The sequence below is a fragment of the Taudactylus pleione genome, unplaced genomic scaffold, assembly GCF_031769625.1.
Source record: "Taudactylus pleione unplaced genomic scaffold, aTauple2 ptg001080l, whole genome shotgun sequence".
NCBI lineage: Eukaryota > Metazoa > Chordata > Amphibia > Anura > Myobatrachidae > Taudactylus > Taudactylus pleione.
This window is the reverse complement of record NW_028285481.1, coordinates 2,181,121-2,203,291: the sequence shown is the minus strand read 5'-3', so window position 1 is coordinate 2,203,291 and position 22,171 is coordinate 2,181,121.

Here is a 22,171-nt window from a genome sequence, read left to right as displayed (position 1 = left end):
TCTGTCTAGCACAGGGTTAGTATGGTACAGCATGCTGCTTCTGTCTAGCACTAGGTTAATATGGTACAGCATGCTGCTATTGTCTAGCACAGGGTTAGTATGGTACAGCATGATGCTTCTGTCTAGCACTGGGTTATTATGGTACAGCATGCTGCTTCTGTCTAGCACTGGGTTAGTATGGTATAGCATGCTGCTTCTGTCTAGCACTGGGTTAGTATGGTATAGCATGTTGCTCCTCTCTAGCACTGGGTTAGTATGGTACAGCATGCTGCTTCTGTCTAGCACAAGGTTAGTATGGTACAGCATGCTGCTTCTGTCTAGCATAGGGTTAGTATGGTACAGCATGCTGCTTCTGTCTAGCACAGGGTTAGTATGGTACAGCATGATGCTTCAGTCTAGCACTGGGTTAGTATGGCACAGCATGATGCTTCTGTCTAGCACTGGGTTAGTATGGTACAGCATGCTGCTTCTGTCTAGCACAAGGTTAGTATGGTACAGCATGATGCTTCAGTCTAGCACTGGGTTAGTATGGTACAGCATGCTGCTTCTGTCTAGCACTGGGTTAGTATGGTACAGCATGCTGCTTCTGTCTAGCACTGGGTTAGTATGGTACAGCATGCTGCTTCTGTCTAGCACTGGGTTAGTATGGTACAGCATGCTTCTCCTGTCTAGCACTGGGTTAGTATGGTACAGCATGCTGCTTCTATCTAGCACAGGGTTAGTATGGTACAGCATGCTGCTTCTGTCTAGCACAGGGTAAGTATGGTACAGCATGCTGCTTCTGTCTAGCACTGGGTTAGTATAGTACAGCATGCTGCTCCTGTCTAGCACTGGGTTAGTATGGTACAGCATGCTGCTTCTGTCTAGCACTGGGTTAGTATGGTACAGCATGCTGCTTCTGTCTAGCACTGGGTTAGTATGGTACAGCATGCTGCTTCTGTCTTGCACTGGGTTAGTATGGTACAGCATGATGCTTCTGTCTAGCACTGGGTTAGTATGGTACAGCATGATGCTTCTGTCTAGCACTGGGTTAGTATGGTACAGCATGCTGCTTCTGTCTAGCACTGGGTTAGTATGGTACAGCATGCTGCTTCTGTCTAGCACTGGGTTAGTATGGTACAGCATGCTGCTTCTGTCTAGAACTGGGTTAGTATGGTACAGCATGCTGCTTCTGTCTAGCACTGGGTTAGTATGGTACAGCATGCTGCTTCTGTCTAGCACTGGGTTAGTATGGAACAGCATGCTGCTTCTGTCTAGCAATGGGTTAGTATGATACAGCATGCTGCTTCTGTCTAGCACTGGGTTAGTATGGTACAGCATACTGCTTCTGTCTATCACAGGTCAGTATGGTACAGCATGCTGCTTCTATCTAGCACTGGGTTAGTATGGTACAGCATGCTGCTTCTGTCTAGCACTGGGTTAGTATGGTACAGCATGCTGCTTCTGTCAAGCACTGGGTTAGTATAGTACAGCATGCTGCTTCTGTCTATCACTGGGTTAGTATGGTACAGCATGCTGCTTCTGTCTAGCACTGGGTTAGTATGGTACAGCATGCTGCTTCTGTCTAGCACAGGGTTAGTATAGTACAGCATGCTGCTTCTGTCTAGCACAGGGTTAGTATAGTACAGGATGCTGCTTCTGTCTAGCACTGGGTTAGTATGGTACAGCATGCTGCTTCTGTCTAGCACTGGGTTAGTATGGTACAGCATGCTGCTTCTGTCTAGCACTGGGGTAGTATGGTACAGCATGCTGCTTCTGTCTATCACAGTGCTAGACAGAAGCAGCATGCTGTACCATACTAACCCTGTGATAGACAGAAGCAGCATGCTGTACCATACTACCCCAGTGCTAGACAGAAGCAGCATGCTGTACCATACTAATGGTACAGCATGCTGCTTCTGTCTAGCACTGGGGTAGTATGGTACAGCATGCTGCTTCTGTCTATCACAGGGTTAGTATGCTACAGCATGCTGCTTCTGTCTAGCACTGGGGTAGTATGGTACAGCATGCTGCTTCTATCTAGCACTGGGTTAGTATAGTACAGCATGCTGCTTCTGTCTATCACAGGGTTAGTATTGTACAGCATGCTGCTTCAATCTAGCACTGGGTTAGTATAGTACAGCATGCTGCTTCTGTCTAGCACAGGGTTAGTATGGTACACCTTGCTGCTCCTGTCTAGCACAGGGTTAGTATGATACAGCATATTGCTTCTGTCTATCACAGGGTTAGTATTGTACAGCATGCTGCTTCTATCTAGCACTGGGTTAGTATAGTACAGTATGCTGCTTCTGTCTAGCACAGGGTTAGTATGGTACAGCATGCTGCTTCTGTCTATCACAGGGTTAGTATTGTACAGCATGCTGCTTCTATCTAGCACTGGTTTAGTATAGTACAGCATGCTGCTTCTGTCTAGCACTGGGTTAGTATGGTACAGCATACTGCTTCTGTCTATCACAGGTTAGTATGGTACAGCATGCTGCTTCTGTCTAGTACTGGCTTAGTATGGTACAGCATGCTGCTTCTGTCTAGCACTGGGTTAGTATGGTACAGCATGCTGCTTCTGTCTAGCACTGGGTTAGTATGGTACAGCATGCTGCTTCTGTCTAGCACTGGGTTAGTATGGTACAGCATGCTGCTTCTGTCTAGCACTGGGTTAGTATGGTACAGCATGCTGCTTCTGTCTAGCACTGGGTTAGTATGGTACAGCATGCTGCTTCTGTCTAGCACAGGGTTAGTATGGTACAGCATGCTGCTTCTGTCTAGCACTGGGTTAGTATGATACAGCATGCTGCTCCTGTCTAGCACAGGGTTAGTTCGGTACAGCATGCTGCTTCTATCTAGCACTGGATTAGTATGGTACAGCATGCTGCTTCTGTCTAGCACAGCATTAGTATGGTACAGCATGCTGCTTCTGTCTATCACTGGGTTAGTATGGTATAGCATGCTGCTTCTGTCTAGCACTGGGTTAGTATGGTACAGCATGCTGCTTCTGTCTAGCACAGGGTTAGTATAGTACAGCATGCTGCTTCTGTCTAGCACAGGGTTAGTATAGTACAGGATGCTGCTTCTGTCTAGCACTGGGTTAGTATGGTACAGCATGCTGCTTCTGTCTAGCACTGGGTAAGTATGGTACAGTATGCTGCTCCTGTCTAGCACTGGGTTAGTATGGTACAGCATGCTGCTCCTGTCTAGCACAGGGTTAGTATGGTACAGCATGCTGCTTCTGTCTAGCACAGGGTTAGTATGGTACAGCATGCTGCTTCTGTCTAGCACAGGGTTAGTAAGGTACAGCATGCTGCTTCTGTCTAGCACTGGGTTAGTATGGTACAGCATGCTGCTTCTGTCTAGCACTGGGTTAGTATGGTACAGCATGCTGCTTCTGTCTAGCACTGGGTTAGTATGGTACAGCATGCTGCTTCTGTCTAGCACTAAGTTAGTGTGGTACAGCATGCTGCTTCTGTCTAGCACTGGGTTAGTTTGGTACAGCATGATGCTTCTGTCTAGCACTGGGTTAGTATGGTACAGCATGCTGCTTCTGTTTAGCACAGGGTTAGTATGGTACAGCATGCTGCTTCTGTCTAGCACTGGGTTAGTATGGTACAGCATGATGCTTCTGTCTAGCACTGGGTTAGTATGGTACAGCATGCTGCTTCTGTCTAGCACAGGGTTAGTATGGTACAGCATGCTGCTTCTGTCTAGCACTGGGTTAGTATGGTACAGCATACTGCTTCTGTCTAGCACTGGGTTAGTATGGTACAGCATACTGCTTCTGTCTAGCACTGGGTTAGTATGGTACAGCATGCTGCTTCTGTCTAGCACTGGGTTAGTATGGTACAGCATACTGCTTCTGTCTAGCACTGGGTTAGTATGGTACAGCATACTGCTTCTGTCTATCACTGGGTTAGTATGGTATAGCATGCTGCTTCTGTCTAGCACTGGGTTAGTATGGTACAGCATGCTGCTTCTGTCTAGCACAGGGTTAGTATAGTACAGCATGCTGCTTCTGTCTAGCACAGGGTTAGTATAGTACAGGATGCTGCTTCTGTCTAGCACTGGGTTAGTATGGTACAGCATGCTGCTTCTGTCTAGCACTGGGTAAGTATGGTACAGTATGCTGCTCCTGTCTAGCACTGGGTTAGTATGGTACAGCATGCTGCTCCTGTCTAGCACAGGGTTAGTATGGTACAGCATGCTGCTTCTGTCTAGCACAGGGTTAGTATGGTACAGCATGCTGCTTCTGTCTAGCACAGGGTTAGTAAGGTACAGCATGCTGCTTCTGTCTAGCACTGGGTTAGTATGGTACAGCATGCTGCTTCTGTCTAGCACTGGGTTAGTATGGTACAGCATGCTGCTTCTGTCTAGCACTGGGTTAGTATGGTACAGCATGCTGCTTCTGTCTAGCACTAAGTTAGTGTGGTACAGCATGCTGCTTCTGTCTAGCACTGGGTTAGTTTGGTACAGCATGATGCTTCTGTCTAGCACTGGGTTAGTATGGTACAGCATGCTGCTTCTGTTTAGCACAGGGTTAGTATGGTACAGCATGCTGCTTCTGTCTAGCACTGGGTTAGTATGGTACAGCATGATGCTTCTGTCTAGCACTGGGTTAGTATGGTACAGCATGCTGCTTCTGTCTAGCACAGGGTTAGTATGGTACAGCATGCTGCTTCTGTCTAGCACTGGGTTAGTATGGTACAGCATACTGCTTCTGTCTAGCACTGGGTTAGTATGGTACAGCATACTGCTTCTGTCTAGCACTGGGTTAGTATGGTACAGCATGCTGCTTCTCTCTAGCACAGGGTTAGTTTGGTACAGCATGCTGCTTCTGTCTTGCACTGGGTTAGTATGGTACAGCATGATGCTTCTGTCTTGCACTGGGTTAGTATGGTACAGCATGCTGATTCTGTCTTGCACTGGGTTAGTATGGTACAGCATGATACTTCTGTCTAGCACAGGGTTAGTATGGTACAACATGCTGCTTCTGTCTAGCACTGGGTTAGTATGGTACAGCATGCTGCTTCTGTCTAACACAGGGTTAGTATGGTACAGCATGATGCTTCTGTCTAGCACTGGGTTAGTTTGGTACAGCATGCTGCTTCTGTCTAGCACTGGGTTAGTATGGTACAGCATGTTGCTTCTGTCTAGCACTGGGTTAGTATGGTACAGCATGCTGCTTCTGTCTAGTACAAGGTTAGTATGGTACAGCATGCTGCTTCTGTCTAGCACTGGGTTAGTATGGTACCACATGCTGCTTCTGTCTAGCACTGGGTTAGTATGGTACAGCATGCTGCTTCTGTCTAGCACAGGGTTAGTATGGTACAGCATGCTGCTTCTGTCTAGCCCTTGGTTAGTGTGGTACAGCATGCTGCTTCTGTCTAGCACTGGGTTAGTATGGAACAGCATGATGCTTCTGTCTAGCACTGGGTTAGTTTGGTACAGCATGCTGCTTCTGTCTAGCATTGGGTTAGTATGGTACAGCATGCTGCTTCTGTCTAGCACTGGGTTAGTATGGTACAGCATGCTGCTTCTGTCTAGCACTGGGTTAGTATGGTACAGCATGCTGCTTCTGTCTAGCACTGGGTTAGTATGGTACAGCATGCTGCTTCTGTCTAGCACTGGGTTAGTATGGTACAGCATGCTGCTTCTGTCTAGCACAGGGTTAGTATGGTACAGCATGCTGCTTCTGTCTAGCACAGGGTTAGTATGGTACAGCATGCTGCTTCTGTCTAGCACAGGGTTAGTATGGTACAGCATGCTGCTTCTGTCTATCACAGGGTTAGTATGGTACAGCATGCTGCTTCTGTCTAGCACAGGGTTAGTATGGTACAGCATGCTGCTTCTGTCTAGCACAGGGTTAGTATGGTACAGCATGCTGCTTCTGTCTAGCAAAGGGTTAGTATGGTACAGCATGCTGCTTCTGTCTAGCACAGGGTTAGTATGGTACAGCATGCTGCTTCTGTCTAGCACAGGGTTAGTATGGTACAGCATGCAGCTTCTGTATAGCACTGGGTTAGTATGGTACAGCATGCTGCTTCTGTCTAGCACAAGGTTAGTATGGTACAGCATGCTGCTCCTGTCTAGCACAGGGTTAGTATGGTACAGCATGTTGCTTCTGTCTAGCACTGGGTTAGTATGGTACAGCATGCTGCTTCTGTCTAGCACAAGGTTAGTATGGTACTGCATGCTGCTTCTGTCTAGCACAAGGTTAGTATGATACAGCATGCTGCTTCTGTCTAGCACTGGGTTAGTATGGTACAGCATGCTGCTTCTGTCTAGCACTGGGTTAGTATGGTACAGCATGCTGCTTCTGTCTAGCACTGGGTTAGTATGGTACAGCATGCTGCTTCTGTCTAGCACAGGGTTAGTATAGTACAGCATGCTGCTTCTGTCTAGCACAGGGTTAGTATGGTACAGCATACTGCTTCTGTCTATCACAGGTTAGTATGGTACAGCATGCTGCTTCTGTCTAGTACTGGATTAGTATAGTACAGCATGCTGCTTCTGTCTAGCTCAGGGTTAGTATGGTACAGCATGCTGCTTCTGTCTAGCACAGGGTTAGTATGGTACAGCATGCTGCTTCTGTCTAGCACTGGGTTAGTATAGTATAGCATGCTGCTTCTGTCTAACTCTGGGTTTAGTATGGTACAGCATGCTGCTTCTGTCTAGTACTGGCTTAGTATGGTACAGCATGCTGCTTCTGTCTAGCACTGGGTTAGTATGGTACAGCATGCTGCTTCTGTCTAGCACTGGGTTAGTATGGTACAGCATGCTGCTTCTGTCTAGCATTGGGTTAGTATGGTACAGCATGCTGCTTCTGTCTAGCACTGGGTTAGTATGGTACAGCATGCTGCTTCTGTCTAGCACTGGGTTAGTATGGTACAGCATGCTGCTTCTGTCTAGAACAGGGTTAGTATGGTACAGCATGCTGCTTCTGTCTAGCACTGGGTTAGTATGATACAGCATGCTGCTCCTGTCTAGCACAGGGTTAGTTTGGTACAGCATGCTGCTTCTATCTAGCACTGGATTAGTACGGTACAGCATGCTGCTTCTGTCTAGCACAGCGTTAGTATGGTACAGCATGCTGCTTCTGTCTATCACTGGGTTAGTATGGTACAGCATGCTGCTTCTGTCTAGCACTGGGTTAGTATGGTACAGCATGCTGCTTCTGTCTAGCACAGGGTTAGTATAGTACAGCATGCTGCTTCTGTCTAGCACAGGGTTAGTATAGTACAGCATGCTGCTTCTGTCTAGCACAGGGTTAGTATAGTACAGGATGCTGCTTCTGTCTAGCACTGGGTTAGTATGGTACAGCATGCTGCTTCTGTCTAGCACTGGGTTAGTATGGTACAGCATGCTACTTCTGTCTAGCACAGGGTTAGTATGGTACAGCATGCTGCTTCTGTCTAGCACTGGTGTAGTATGGTACAGCATGCTGCTTCTATCTAGCAATGGGTTAGTATAGTACAGCATGCTGCTTCTGTCTATCACAGGGTTAGTATTGTATAGCATGCTGCTTCTATCTAGCACTGGGTTTGTATAGTACAGCATGCTGCTTCTGTCTTGCACTGGGTTAGTATGGTACAGCATGATGCTCCTGTCTACACTGGGTTATTATGGTACAGCATGCTGCTTCTGTCTAGCACTGGGTTAGTACGGTACAGCATGCTGCTTCTGTCTAGCACAGGGTTAGTATGGTACAGCATGCTGCTTCTGTCTAGCACAGGGTTAGTATGGTACAGCATGCTGCTTCTGTCTAGCACTGGGTTAGTATGGTACAGCATGCTGCTTCTATCTAGCACAAGGTTAGTATGGTACAGCATGCTGCTTCTGTCTAGCACTGGGTTAGTATGGTACAGCATGATGCTTCTGTCTAGCACTGGGTTAGTATGGTACAGCATGCTGCTTCTGTCTAGCACTGGGTTAGTATGGTACAGCATGCTGCTTCTGTCTAGCACAGGGTTAGTATGGTACAGCATGCTGCTTCTCTCTAGCACAGGGTTAGTTTGGTACAGCATGCTGCTTCTGTCTTGCACTGGGTTAGTATGGTACAGCATGATGCTTCTGTCTAACACAGGGTTAGTATGGTACAGCATGCTGCTTCTCTCTAGCACAGGGTTAGTTTGGTACAGCATGCTGCTTCTGTCTTGCACTGGGTTAGTGTGGTACAGCATGATGCTTCTGTCTTGCACTGGGTTAGTATGGTACAGCATGCTGCTTCTGTCTTGCACTGGGTTAGTATGGTACAGCATGATGCTTCTGTCTAGCACAGGGTTAGTATGGTACAGCATGCTGCTTCTGTCTAGCACTGGGTTAGTATGGTACAGCATGCTGCTTCTGTCTAACACAGGGTTAGTATGGTACAGCATGATGCTTCTGTCTAGCACTGGGTTAGTTTGGTACAGCATGCTGCTTCTGTCTAGCACTGGGTTAGTATGGTACAGCATGCTGCTTCTGTCTAGCACAGGGTTAGTATGGTACAGCATGCAGCTTCTGTATAGCACTGGGTTAGTATGGTACAGCATGCTGCTTCTGTCTAGCACAAGGTTAGTATGGTACAGCATGCTGCTCCTGTCTAGCACAGGGTTAGTATGGTACAGCATGCTGCTTCTGTCTAGCACTGGGTTAGTATGGTACAGCATGCAGCTTCTGTATAGCACTGGGTTAGTATGGTACAGCATGCTGCTTCTGTCTAGCACAAGGTTAGTATGGTACTACATGCTGCTTCTGTCTAGCACAAGGTTAGTATGATACAGCATGCTGCTTCTGTCTAGCACTGGGTTAGTATGGTACAGCATGCTGTTTCTGTCTAGCACTGGGTTAGTATGGTACAGCATGCTGCTTCTGTCTAGCACTGGGTTAGTATGGTACAGCATGCTGCTTCTGTCTAGCACTGGGTAAGTATGGTACAGTATGCTGCTCCTGTCTAGCACTGGGTTAGTATGGTACAGCATGCTGCTCCTGTCTAGCACAGGGTTAGTATGGTACAGCATGCTGCTTCTGTCTAGCACAGGGTTAGTATGGTACAGCATGCTGCTTCTGTCTAGCACAGGGTTAGTAAGGTACAGCATGCTGCTTCTGTCTAGCACAGGGTTAGTATGGTAAAGCATGCTGCTTCTGTCTAGCACAGGGTTAGTATGGTACAGCATGCTGCTTCTGTCTAGCACTGGGTTAGTATGGCACAGCATGATGCTTCTGTCTAGCACTGGGTTAGTATGGTACAGCATGCTGCTTCTGTCTAGCACTGGGATAGTATGGTACAGCATGCTGCTCCTGTCTAGCACTGGGTTAGTATGGTACAGCATGCTGCTCCTGTCTAGCACTGGGTTAGTATGGTACAGCATGCTGCTTCTGTCTAGCACAGGATTAGTATGGTACAGCATGCTGCTTCTGTCTAGCACAGGGTTAGTATGGTACAGCATGCTGCTTCTGTCTAGCACAGGGTTAGTAAGGTACAGCATGCTGCTTCTGTCTAGCACAGGGTTAGTGTGGTACAGCATGCTGCTTCTGTCTAGCACTGGGTTTGTATGGTACAGCATGATGCTTCTATCTAGCACTGGGTTAGTATGATACAGCATGATGCTTCTGTCTAGCACTGGGTTAGTATGGTACTGCATGATGCTTCTGTCTAGCACTGGGTTAGTATGATATAGCATGCTGCTTCTGTCTAGCACTGGGTTAGTATGGTACAGCATGATGCTTCTGTCTAGCACAGGGTTAGTATGGTACAGCATGCTGCTTCTGTCTAGCACTGGGTTAGTATGGTACAGCATGCTGCTTCTGTCTAGCACTGAGTTAGAATGGTACAGCATGCTGCTTCTGTCTAGCACTGGGTTAGTATGGTACAGCATGCTTCTGTCTAGCACTGGGTTAGTATGGTACAGCATGCTGCTTCTGTCTAGCACTGGGTTAGTATAGTACAGCATGCTGCCTCTGTCTAGCACTGGGTTAGTATGGTACAGCATGCTGCTTCTGTCTAGCACTGGGTTAGTATGGTACAGCATGCTGCTCCTGTCGTGCACTGGGTTAGTATGGTACAGCATGCTGCTTCTGTGTAGCACTGGGTTAGTATAGTACAGCATGCTGCTTCAGTCTAACACTGGGTTAGTATAGTACAGCATGCTGCTTCTGTCTAGCACTGGGTTAGTATGGTACAGCATGCTGCTTCTGTCTAGCACTGGGTTAGTATGGTACAGCATGCTGCTTCTGTCTAGCACTGGGTTAGTATGGTACAGCATGCTGCTTCTGTCTAGCACTGGGTTAGTATGGTACAGCATGCTGCTTCTGTCTAGCACTGGGTTAGTATGGTACAGCATGCTGCTTCTGTCTAGCACAAGGTTAGTATGGTACAGCATGCTGCTTCTGTCTAGCACAGGGTTAGTATGGTACAGCATGCTGCTTCTGTCTAGCACTGGGTTAGTATGGTACAGCATGCTGCTTCTGTCTAGCACAGGGTTAGTATGGTACAGCATGCTGCTTCTGTCTAGCACTAGGTTAATATGGTACAGCATGCTGCTATTGTCTAGCACTGGGTTAGTATGGTACAGCATGCTGCTTCTGTCTAGCACTGGGTTAGTATGGTATAGCATGCTGCTTCTGTCTAGCACTGGGTTAGTATGGTACAGCATGCTGCTCCTGTCTAGCACAGGGTTAGTATGGTACAGCATGCTGCTTCTGTCTAGCACAGGGTTAGTATGGTACAGCATGCTGCTTCTGTCTAGCACAGGGTTAGTATGGTACAGCATGCTGCTACTGTCTAGCACAGGGTTAGTATGGTACAGCATGATGCTTCAGTCTAGCACTGGGTTAGTATGGCACAGCATGATGCTTCTGTCTAGCACTGGGTTAGTATGGTACAGCATGCTACTTCTGTCTAGCACAAGGTTAGTATGGTACAGCATGATGCTTCAGTCTAGCACTGGGTTAGTATGGTACAGCATGCTGCTTCTGTCTAGCACTGGGTTAGTATGGTACAGCATGCTGCTTTTGTCTAGCACTGGGTTAGTATGGTACAGCATGCTTCTCCTGTCTAGCACTGGGTTAGTATGGTACAGCATGCTGCTTCTGTCTAGCACAGGGTTAGTATGGTACAGCATGCTGCTTCTGTCTAGCACAGGGCAAGTATGGTACAGCATGATGCTTCTGTCTAGCACTGGGTTAGTATGGTACAGCATGCTGCTTCTGTCTAGCACTGGGTTAGTATGGTACAGCATGCTGCTTCTGTCTAACACTGGGTTAGTATGGTACAGCATGCTGCTTCTGTCTAGCACTGGGTTAGTATGGTACAGCATGCTGCTTCTGTCTAGCACTGGGTTAGTATGGTACAGCATGCTGCTTCTGTCTAGCACTGGGTTAGTATGGTACAGCATGCTGCTTCTGTCTAGCACAAGGTTAGTATGGTACAGCATGCTGCTTCTGTCTAGCACAGGGTTAGTATGGTACAGCATGCTGCTTCTGTCTAGCACTGGGTTAGTATGGTACAGCATGCTGCTTCTGTCTAGCACAGGGTTAGTATGGTACAGCATGCTGCTTCTGTCTAGCACTAGGTTAATATGGTACAGCATGCTGCTATTGTCTTGCACAGGGTTAGTATGGTACAGCATGATGCTTCTGTCTAGCACTGGGTTAGTATGGTACAGCATGCTGCTTCTGTCTAGCACTGGGTTAGTATGGTATAGCATGCTGCTTCTGTCTAGCACTGGGTTAGTATGGTACAGCATGTTGCTCCTGTCTAGCACTGGGTTAGTATGGTACAGCATGCTGCTTCTGTCTAGCACAGGGTTAGTATGGTACAGCATGCTGCTTCTGTCTAGCACAGGGTTAGTATGGTACAGCATGCTGCTTCTGTCTAGCACAGGGTTAGTATGGTACAGCATGATGCTTCAGTCTAGCACTGGGTTAGTATGGCACAGCATGATGCTTCTGTCTAGCACTGGGTTAGTATGGTACAGCATGCTGCTTCTGTCTAGCACAAGGTTAGTATGGTACAGCATGATGCTTCAGTCTAGCACTGGGTTGGTAGGGTACAGCATGCTGCTTCTGTCTAGCACTGGGTTAGTATTGTACAGCATGATGCTTCAGTCTAGCACTGGGTTGGTATGGTACAGCATGCTGCTTCTGTCTAGCACTAGGTTAATATGGTACAGCATGCTGCTATTGTCTAGCACTGGGTTAGTATGGTACAGCATGCTGCTTCTGTCTAGCACTGGGTTAGTATGGTATAGCATGCTGCTTCTGTCTAGCACTGGGTTAGTATGGTACAGCATGCTGCTCCTGTCTAGCACAGGGTTAGTATGGTACAGCATGCTGCTTCTGTCTAGCACAGGGTTAGTATGGTACAGCATGCTGCTTCTGTCTAGCACAGGGTTAGTATGGTACAGCATGCTGCTACTGTCTAGCACAGGGTTAGTATGGTACAGCATGATGCTTCAGTCTAGCACTGGGTTAGTATGGCACAGCATGATGCTTCTGTCTAGCACTGGGTTAGTATGGTACAGCATGCTGCTTCTGTCTAGCACAAGGTTAGTATGGTACAGCATGATGCTTCAGTCTAGCACTGGGTTAGTATGGTACAGCATGCTGCTTCTGTCTAGCACTGGGTTAGTATGGTACAGCATGCTGCTTCTGTCTAGCACTGGGTTAGTATGGTACAGCATGCTTCTCCTGTCTAGCACTGGGTTAGTATGGTACAGCATGCTGCTTCTGTCTAGCACAGGGTTAGTATGGTACAGCATGCTGCTTCTGTCTAGCACAGGGCAAGTATGGTACAGCATGATGCTTCTGTCTAGCACTGGGTTAGTATGGTACAGCATGCTGCTTCTGTCTAGCACTGGGTTAGTATGGTACAGCATGCTGCTTCTGTCTAACACTGGGTTAGTATGGTACAGCATGCTGCTTCTGTCTAGCACTGGGTTAGTATGGTACAGCATGCTGCTTCTGTCTAGCACTGGGTTAGTATGGTACAGCATGCTGCTTCTGTCTAGCACTGGGTTAGTATGGTACAGCATGCTGCTTCTGTCTAGCACAAGGTTAGTATGGTACAGCATGCTGCTTCTGTCTAGCACAGGGTTAGTATGGTACAGCATGCTGCTTCTGTCTAGCACTGGGTTAGTATGGTACAGCATGCTGCTTCTGTCTAGCACAGGGTTAGTATGGTACAGCATGCTGCTTCTGTCTAGCACTAGGTTAATATGGTACAGCATGCTGCTATTGTCTAGCACAGGGTTAGTATGGTACAGCATGATGCTTCTGTCTAGCACTGGGTTAGTATGGTACAGCATGCTGCTTCTGTCTAGCACTGGGTTAGTATGGTATAGCATGCTGCTTCTGTCTAGCACTGGGTTAGTATGGTACAGCATGTTGCTCCTGTCTAGCACTGGGTTAGTATGGTACAGCATGCTGCTTCTGTCTAGCACAGGGTTAGTATGGTACAGCATGCTGCTTCTGTCTAGCACAGGGTTAGTATGGTACAGCATGCTGCTTCTGTCTAGCACAGGGTTAGTATGGTACAGCATGATGCTTCAGTCTAGCACTGGGTTAGTATGGCACAGCATGATGCTTCTGTCTAGCACTGGGTTAGTATGGTACAGCATGCTGCTTCTGTCTAGCACAAGGTTAGTATGGTACAGCATGATGCTTCAGTCTAGCACTGGGTTGGTAGGGTACAGCATGCTGCTTCTGTCTAGCACTGGGTTAGTATTGTACAGCATGATGCTTCAGTCTAGCACTGGGTTGGTATGGTACAGCATGCTGCTTCTGTCTAGCACTGGGTTAGTATGGTACAGCATGCTGCTTCTGTCTAGCACTGGGTTAGTATGGTACAGCATGCTGCTTCTGTCTAGCACTGGGTTAGTATGGTACAGCATGCTTCTCCTGTCTAGCACTGGGTTAGTATGGTACAGCATGCTGCTTCTGTCTAGCACAGGGTTAGTATGGTACAGCATGCTGCTTCTGTCTAGCACAGGGTAAGTATGGTACAGCATGCTGCTTCTGTCTAGCACTGGGTTAGTATAGTACAGCATGCTGCTCCTGTCTAGCACTGGGTTAGTATGGTACAGCATGCTGCTTCTGTCTAGCACTGGGTTAGTATGGTACAGCATGCTGCTTCTGTCTAGCACTGGGTTAGTATGGTACAGCATGATGCTTCTGTCTAGCACTGGGTTAGTATGGTACAGCATGATGCTTCTGTCTAGCACTGGGTTAGTATGGTACAGCATGCTGCTTCTGTCTAGCACTGGGTTAGTATGGTACAGCATGCTGCTTCTGTCTAGCACTGGGTTAGTATGGTACAGCATGCTGCTTCTGTCTAGCACTGGGTTAGTATGGTACAGCATGCTGCTTCTGTCTAGTACTGGGTTAGTATGGTACAGCATGCTGCTTCTGTCTAGCACTGGGTTAGTATGGAACAGCATGCTGCTTCTGTCTAGCAATGGGTTAGTATGATACAGCATGCTGCTTCTGTCTAGCACTGGGTTAGTATGGTACAGCATACTGCTTCTGTCTATCACAGGTCAGTATGGTACAGCATGCTGCTTCTATCTAGCACTGGGTTAGTATGGTACAGCTTGCTGCTTCTGTCTAGCACTGGGTTAGTATGGTACAGCATGCTGCTTCTGTCTAGCACTGGGTAGTATGGTACAGCATGCTGCTTCTGTCTATCACAGGGTTAGTATGGTACAGCATGCTGCTTCTGTCTAGCACTGGGGTAGTATGGTACAGCATGCTGCTTCTGTCTATCACAGGGTTAGTATGGTACAGCATGCTGCTTCTGTCTAGCACTGGGGTAGTATGGTACAGCATGCTGCTTCTATCTAGCACTGGGTTAGTATAGTACAGCATGCTGCTTCTGTCTATCACAGGGTTAGTATTGTACAGCATGCTGCTTCAATCTAGCACTGGGTTAGTATAGTACAGCATGCTGCTTCTGTCTAGCACAGGGTTAGTATGGTACACCTTGCTGCTCCTGTCTAGCACAGGGTTAGTATGATACAGCATACTGCTTCTGTCTATCACAGGGTTAGTATTGTATAGCATGCTGCTTCTATCTAGCACTGGGTTAGTATAGTACAGTATGCTGCTTCTGTCTAGCACAGGGTTAGTATGGTACAGCATGCTGCTTCTGTCTATCACAGGGTTAGTATTGTACAGCATGCTGCTTCTATCTAGCACTGGTTTAGTATAGTACAGCATGCTGCTTCTGTCTAGCACTGGGTTAGTATGGTACACCATGCAGCTCCTGTCTAGCACAGGGTTAGTATGGTACAGCATACTGCTTCTGTCTATCACAGGTTAGTATGGTACAGCATGCTGCTTCTGTCTAGTACTGGGTTAGTATAGTACAGCATGCTGCTTCTGTCTAGCACAGGGTTAGTATGGTACAGCATGCTGCTTCTGTCTAGCACAGGGTTAGTATGGTACAGCATGCTGCTTCTGTCTAGCACTGGGTTAGTATAGTACAGCATGCTGCTTCTGTCTAACTCTGGGTTAGTATGGTACAGCATGCTGCTTCTGTCTAGCACTGGCTTAGTATGGTACAGCATGCTGCTTCTGTCTAGCACTGGGTTAGTATGGTACAGCATGCTGCTTCTGTCTAGCACTGTGTTAGTATGGTACAGCATGCTGCTTCTGTCTAGCACTGGGTTAGTATGGTACAGCATGCTGCTTCTGTCTAGCACTGGGTTAGTATGGTACAGCATGCTGCTTCTGTCTAGCACTGGGTTAGTATGGTACAGCATGCTGCTTCTGTCTAGCACAGGGTTAGTATGGTACAGCATGCTGCTTCTGTCTAGCACTGGGTTAGTATGATACAGCATGCTGCTCCTGTCTAGCACAGGGTTAGTACGGTACAGCATGCTGCTTCTATCTAGCACTGGGTTAGTATGGTACAGCATGCTGCTTCTGTCTAGCACAGCGTTAGTATGGTACAGCATGCTGCTTCTGTCTATCACTGGGTTAGTATGGTACAGCATGCTGCTTCTGTCTAGCACTGGGTTAGTATGGTACAGCATGCTGCTTCTGTCTAGCACAGGGTTAGTATAGTACAGCATGTTGCTTCTGTCTAACACAGGGTTAGTATAGTACAGCATGCTGCTTCTGTCTAGCACAGGGTTAGTATAGTACAGGATGCTGCTTCTGTCTAGCACTGGGTTAGTATGGTACAGCATGCTGCTTCTGTCTAGCACTGGGTTAGTATGGTACAGCATGCTACTTCTGTCTAGCACAGGGTTAGTATGGTACAGCATGCTGCTTCTGTCTAGCACTGGGGTAGTATGGTACAGCATGCTGCTTCTATCTAGCACTGGGTTAGTATAGTACAGCATGCTGCTTCTGTCTATCACAGGGTTAGTATTGTATAGCATGCTGCTTCTATCTAGCACTGGGTTAGTATAGTACAGCATGCTGCTTCTGTCTAGCACTGGGTTAGTATGGTACAGCATGATGCTCCTGTCTACACTGGGTTATTATGGTACAGCATGCTGATTATGTCTAGCACTGGGTTAGTATGGTACAGCATGCTGCTTCTGTCTAGCACTGGGTTAGTATGGTACAGCATGATGCTCCTGTCTACACTGGGTTAGTATGGTACAGCATGCTGATTCTGTCTAGCACTGGGTTAGTATGGTATAGCATGATGCTTCTGTCTAGCACTGGGTTAGTATGGTACAGCATGATGCTCCTGTCTACACTGGGTTAGTATGGTACAGCATGCTGATTCTGTCTAGCACTGGGTTAGTATGGTACAGCATGCTGCTTCTGTCTAGCACTGGGTTAGTATGGTACAGCATGATGCTCCTGTCTACACTGGGTTAGTATGGTACAGCATGCTGCTTCTGTCTAGCACTGGGTTAGTATGGTACAGCATGATGCTTCTGTCTAGCACTGGGTTAGTTTGGTACAGCATGCTGCTTCTGTCTAGCACTGGGTTAGTATGGTACAGCATGCTGCTTCTGTCTAGCACTGGGTTAGTATGGTACAGCATGATGCTTCTGTCTAGCACTGGGTTAGCTTGGTACAGCATGCTGCTTCTATCTAGCACTGGGTTAGTATGGTACAGCATGCTGCTTCTGTCTAACACTGGGTTAGTATGGTAAAGCATGCTGCTTCTGTCTAGCACAAGGTTAGTATGGTACAGCATGATGCTTCTGTCTAGCACTGGGTTAGTTTGGTACAGCATCCTGCTTCTGTCTAGCACTGGGTTCGTATGGTACAGCATGCTGCTTCTGTCTAGCACTGGGTTAGTATGGTACAGCATGCTGCTTCTGTCTAGCACTGGGTTAGTATGGTACAGCATGCTGCTCCTGTCGTGCACTGGGTTAGTATGGTACAGCATGCTGCTTCTGTGTAGCACTGGGTTAGTATAGTACAGCATGCTGCTTCTGTCTAGCACTGGGTTAGTATGTTACAGCATGATGCTTCTGTCTAGCACTGGGTTAGTATGGTACAGCATGCTGCTCCTGTCGTGCACTGGGTTAGTATGGTACAGCATGCTGCTTCTGTGTAGCACTGGGTTAGTATAGTACAGCATGCTGCTTCTGTCTAGCACTGGGTTAGTATGGTACAGCATGCTGCTTCTGTCTAGCACTGGGTTAGTATGGTACAGCATGCTGCTTCTGTCTAGCACTTGGTTAGTGTGGTACAGCATGCTGCTTCTGTTTAGCACTGGGTTAGTATGGTACAGCATGCTGCTTCTGTCTAGCACAGGGTTAGTATGGTACAGCATGCTGCTTCTGTCTAGCACTGGGTTAGTATGGTACAGCATGCTGCTTCTGTCTAGCACTGGGTTAGTATGGTACAGCATGATGCTTCTGTCTAGCACTGGGTTAGTATGGTACAGCATGCTACTTCTGTCTAGCACAGGGTTAGTTTGGTACAGCATGCTGCTTCTGTCTAGCACTGGGTTAGTATGGTACAGCATGCTGCTTCTGTCTAGCACACGGTTAGTATGGTACAGCATGCTGCTCCTGTCTAGCACTGGGTTAGTATGGTACAGCATGATGCTTCTGTCTAGCACTGGGTTAGTATGGTACAGCATGATGCTTCTGTCTAGCACTGGGTTAGTATGGTACAGCATGCTGATTCTGCCTAGCACTGGGTTAGTATGGTACAGCATGCTGCTTCTGTCTAGCACTGGGTTAGTATGGTACAGCATGATGCTCCTGTCTACACTGGGTTAGTATGGTACAGCATGCTGCTTCTGTCTAGCACTGGGTTAGTATGGTACAGCTTGATGCTTCTGTCTAGCACTGGGTTAGTATGGTACAGCATGCTGCTTCTGTCTAGCACTGGGTTAGTATGGTACAGCATGCTGCTTCTGTCTAGCACTGGGTTAGTATGGTACAGCATGATGCTTCTGTCTAGCACTGGGTTAGTTTGGTACAGCATGCTGCTTCTGTCTAGCACTGGGTTAGTATGGTACAGCATGCTGCTTCTGTCTAGCACTGGGTTAGTATGGTACAGCATGCTGCTTCTGTCTAGCACTGGGTTAGTATGGTACAGCATGCTGCTTCTGTCTAGCACTGGGTTAGTATGGTACAGCATGCTGCTTCTGTCTAGCACTGGGTTAGTATGGTACAGCATGCTGCTTCTGTCTAGCACTGGGTTAGTATGGAACAGCATGCTGCTTCTGTCTAGCAATGGGTTAGTATGATACAGCATGCTGCTTCTGTCTAGCACTGGGTTAGTATGGTACAGCATACTGCTTCTGTCTATCACAGGTCAGTATGGTACAGCATGCTGCTTCTATCTAGCACTGGGTTAGTATGGTACAGCTTGCTGCTTCTGTCTAGCACTGGGTTAGTATGGTACAGCATGCTGCTTCTGTTAAGCACTGGGTTAGTATAGTACAGCATGCTGCTTCTGTCTATCACTGGGTTAGTATGGTACAGCATGCTGCTTCTGTCTAGCACTGGGTTAGTATGGTACAGCATGCTGCTTCTGTCTAGCACAGGGTTAGTATAGTACAGCATGCTGCTTCTGTCTAGCACAGGGTTAGTATAGTACAGCATGCTGCTTCTGTCTAGCACAGGGTTAGTATAGTACAGGATGCTGCTTCTGTCTAGCACTGGGTTAGTATGGTACAGCATGCTGCTTCTGTCTAGCACTGGGTTAGTATGGTACAGCATGCTGCTTCTGTCTAGCACTGGGTAGTATGGTACAGCATGCTGCTTCTGTCTATCACAGGGTTAGTATGGTACAGCATGCTGCTTCTGTCTAGCACTGGGGTAGTATGGTACAGCATGCTGCTTCTGTCTATCACAGGGTTAGTATGGTACAGCATGCTGCTTCTGTCTAGCACTGGGGTAGTATGGTACAGCATGCTGCTTCTATCTAGCACTGGGTTAGTATAGTACAGCATGCTGCTTCTGTCTATCACAGGGTTAGTATTGTACAGCATGCTGCTTCAATCTAGCACTGGGTTAGTATAGTACAGCATGCTGCTTCTGTCTAGCACAGGGTTAGTATGGTACACCTTGCTGCTCCTGTCTAGCACAGGGTTAGTATGATACAGCATACTGCTTCTGTCTATCACAGGGTTAGTATTGTACAGCATGCTGCTTCTATCTAGCACTGGGTTAGTATAGTACAGTATGCTGCTTCTGTCTAGCACAGGGTTAGTATGGTACAGCATGCTGCTTCTGTCTATCACAGGGTTAGTATTGTACAGCATGCTGCTTCTATCTAGCACTGGTTTAGTATAGTACAGCATGCTGCTTCTGTCTAGCACTGGGTTAGTATGGTACACCATGCAGCTCCTGTCTAGCACAGGGTTAGTATGGTACAGCATACTGCTTCTGTCTATCACAGGTTAGTATGGTACAGCATGCTGCTTATGTCTAGTACTGGGTTAGTATAGTACAGCATGCTGCTTCTGTCTAGCACAGGGTTAGTATGGTACAGCATGCTGCTTCTGTCTAGCACAGGTTTAGTATGGTACAGCATGCTGCTTCTGTCTAGCACTGGGTTAGTATAGTACAGCATGCTGCTTCTGTCTAACTCTGGGTTAGTATGGTACAGCATGCTGCTTCTGTCTAGCACTGGCTTAGTATGGTACAGCATGCTGCTTCTGTCTAGCACTGGGTTAGTATGGTACAGCATGCTGCTTCTGTCTAGCACTGTGTTAGTATGGTACAGCATGCTGCTTCTGTCTAGCACTGGGTTAGTATGGTACAGCATGCTGCTTCTGTCTAGCACTGGGTTAGTATGGTACAGCATGCTGCTTCTGTCTAGCACTGGGTTAGTATGGTACAGCATGCTGCTTCTGTCTAGCACAGGGTTAGTATGGTACAGCATGCTGCTTCTGTCTAGCACTGGGTTAGTATGATACAGCATGCTGCTCCTGTCTAGCACAGGGTTAGTACGGTACAGCATGCTGCTTCTATCTAGCACTGGGTTAGTATGGTACAGCATGCTGCTTCTGTCTAGCACAGCGTTAGTATGGTACAGCATGCTGCTTCTGTCTATCACTGGGTTAGTATGGTACAGCATGCTGCTTCTGTCTAGCACTGGGTTAGTATGGTACAGCATGCTGCTTCTGTCTAGCACAGGGTTAGTATAGTACAGCATGCTGCTTCTGTCTAACACAGGGTTAGTATAGTACAGCATGCTGCTTCTGTCTAGCACAGGGTTAGTATAGTACAGGATGCTGCTTCTGTCTAGCACTAGGTTAGTATGGTACAGCATGCTGCTTCTGTCTAGCACTGGGTTAGTATGGTACAGCATGCTACTTCTGTCTAGCACAGGGTTAGTATGGTACAGCATGCTGCTTCTGTCTAGCACTGGGGTAGTATGGTACAGCATGCTGCTTCTATCTAGCACTGGGTTAGTATAGTACAGCATGCTGCTTCTGTCTATCACAGGGTTAGTATTGTATAGCATGCTGCTTCTATCTAGCACTGGGTTAGTATAGTACAGCATGCTGCTTCTGTCTAGCACTGGGTTAGTATGGTACAGCATGATGCTCCTGTCTACACTGGGTTATTATGGTACAGCATGCTGATTATGTCTAGCACTGGGTTAGTATGGTACAGCATGCTGCTTCTGTCTAGCACAGGGTTAGTATGGTACAGCATGATGCTCCTGTCTACACTGGGTTAGAATGGTACAGCATGCTGATTCTGTCTAGCACTGGGTTAGTATGGTATAGCATGATGCTTCTGTCTAGCACTGGGTTAGTATGGTACAGCATGATGCTCCTGTCTACACTGGGTTAGTATGGTACAGCATGCTGATTCTGTCTAGCACTGGGTTAGTATGGTACAGCATGCTGCTTCTGTCTAGCACTGGGTTAGTATGGTACAGCATGATGCTCCTGTCTACACTGGGTTAGTATGGTACAGCATGCTGCTTCTGTCTAGCACTGGGTTAGAATGGTACAGCATGATGCTTCTGTCTAGCACTGGGTTAGTTTGGTACAGCATGCTGCTTCTGTCTAGCACTGGGTTAGTATGGTACAGCATGCTGCTTCTGTCTAGCACTGGGTTAGTATGGTACAGCATGATGCTTCTGTCTAGCACTGGGTTAGCTTGGTACAGCATGCTGCTTCTATCTAGCACTGGGTTAGTATGGTACAGCATGCTGCTTCTGTCTAACACTGGGTTAGTATGGTAAAGCATGCTGCTTCTGTCTAGCACAAGGTTAGTATGGTACAGCATGCTGCTTCTGTCTAGCACAAGGTTAGTATGGTACAGCATTCTGCTTCTGTCAAGCACAGGGTTAGTATGGTACAGCATTCTGCTTCTGTCTAGCACAAGGTTAGTATGGTACAGCATGATGCTTCTGTCTAGCACTGGGTTAGTTTGGTACAGCATCCTGCTTCTGTCTAGCACTGGGTTCGTATGGTACAGCATGCTGCTTCTGTCTAGCACTGGGTTAGTATGGTACAGCATGCTGCTTCTGTCTAGCACTGGGTTAGTATGGTACAGCATGCTGCTCCTGTCGTGCACTGGGTTAGTATGGTACAGCATGCTGCTTCTGTGTAGCACTGGGTTAGTATAGTACAGCATGCTGCTTCTGTCTAGCACTGGGTTAGTATGTTACAGCATGATGCTTCTGTCTAGCACTGGGTTAGTATGGTACAGCATGCTGCTTCTGTCTAGCTCTGGGTTAGTATGGTACAGCATGCTGCTTCTGTCTAGCACAAGGTTAGTATGGTACAGCATGCTGCTTCTGTCTAGCACTG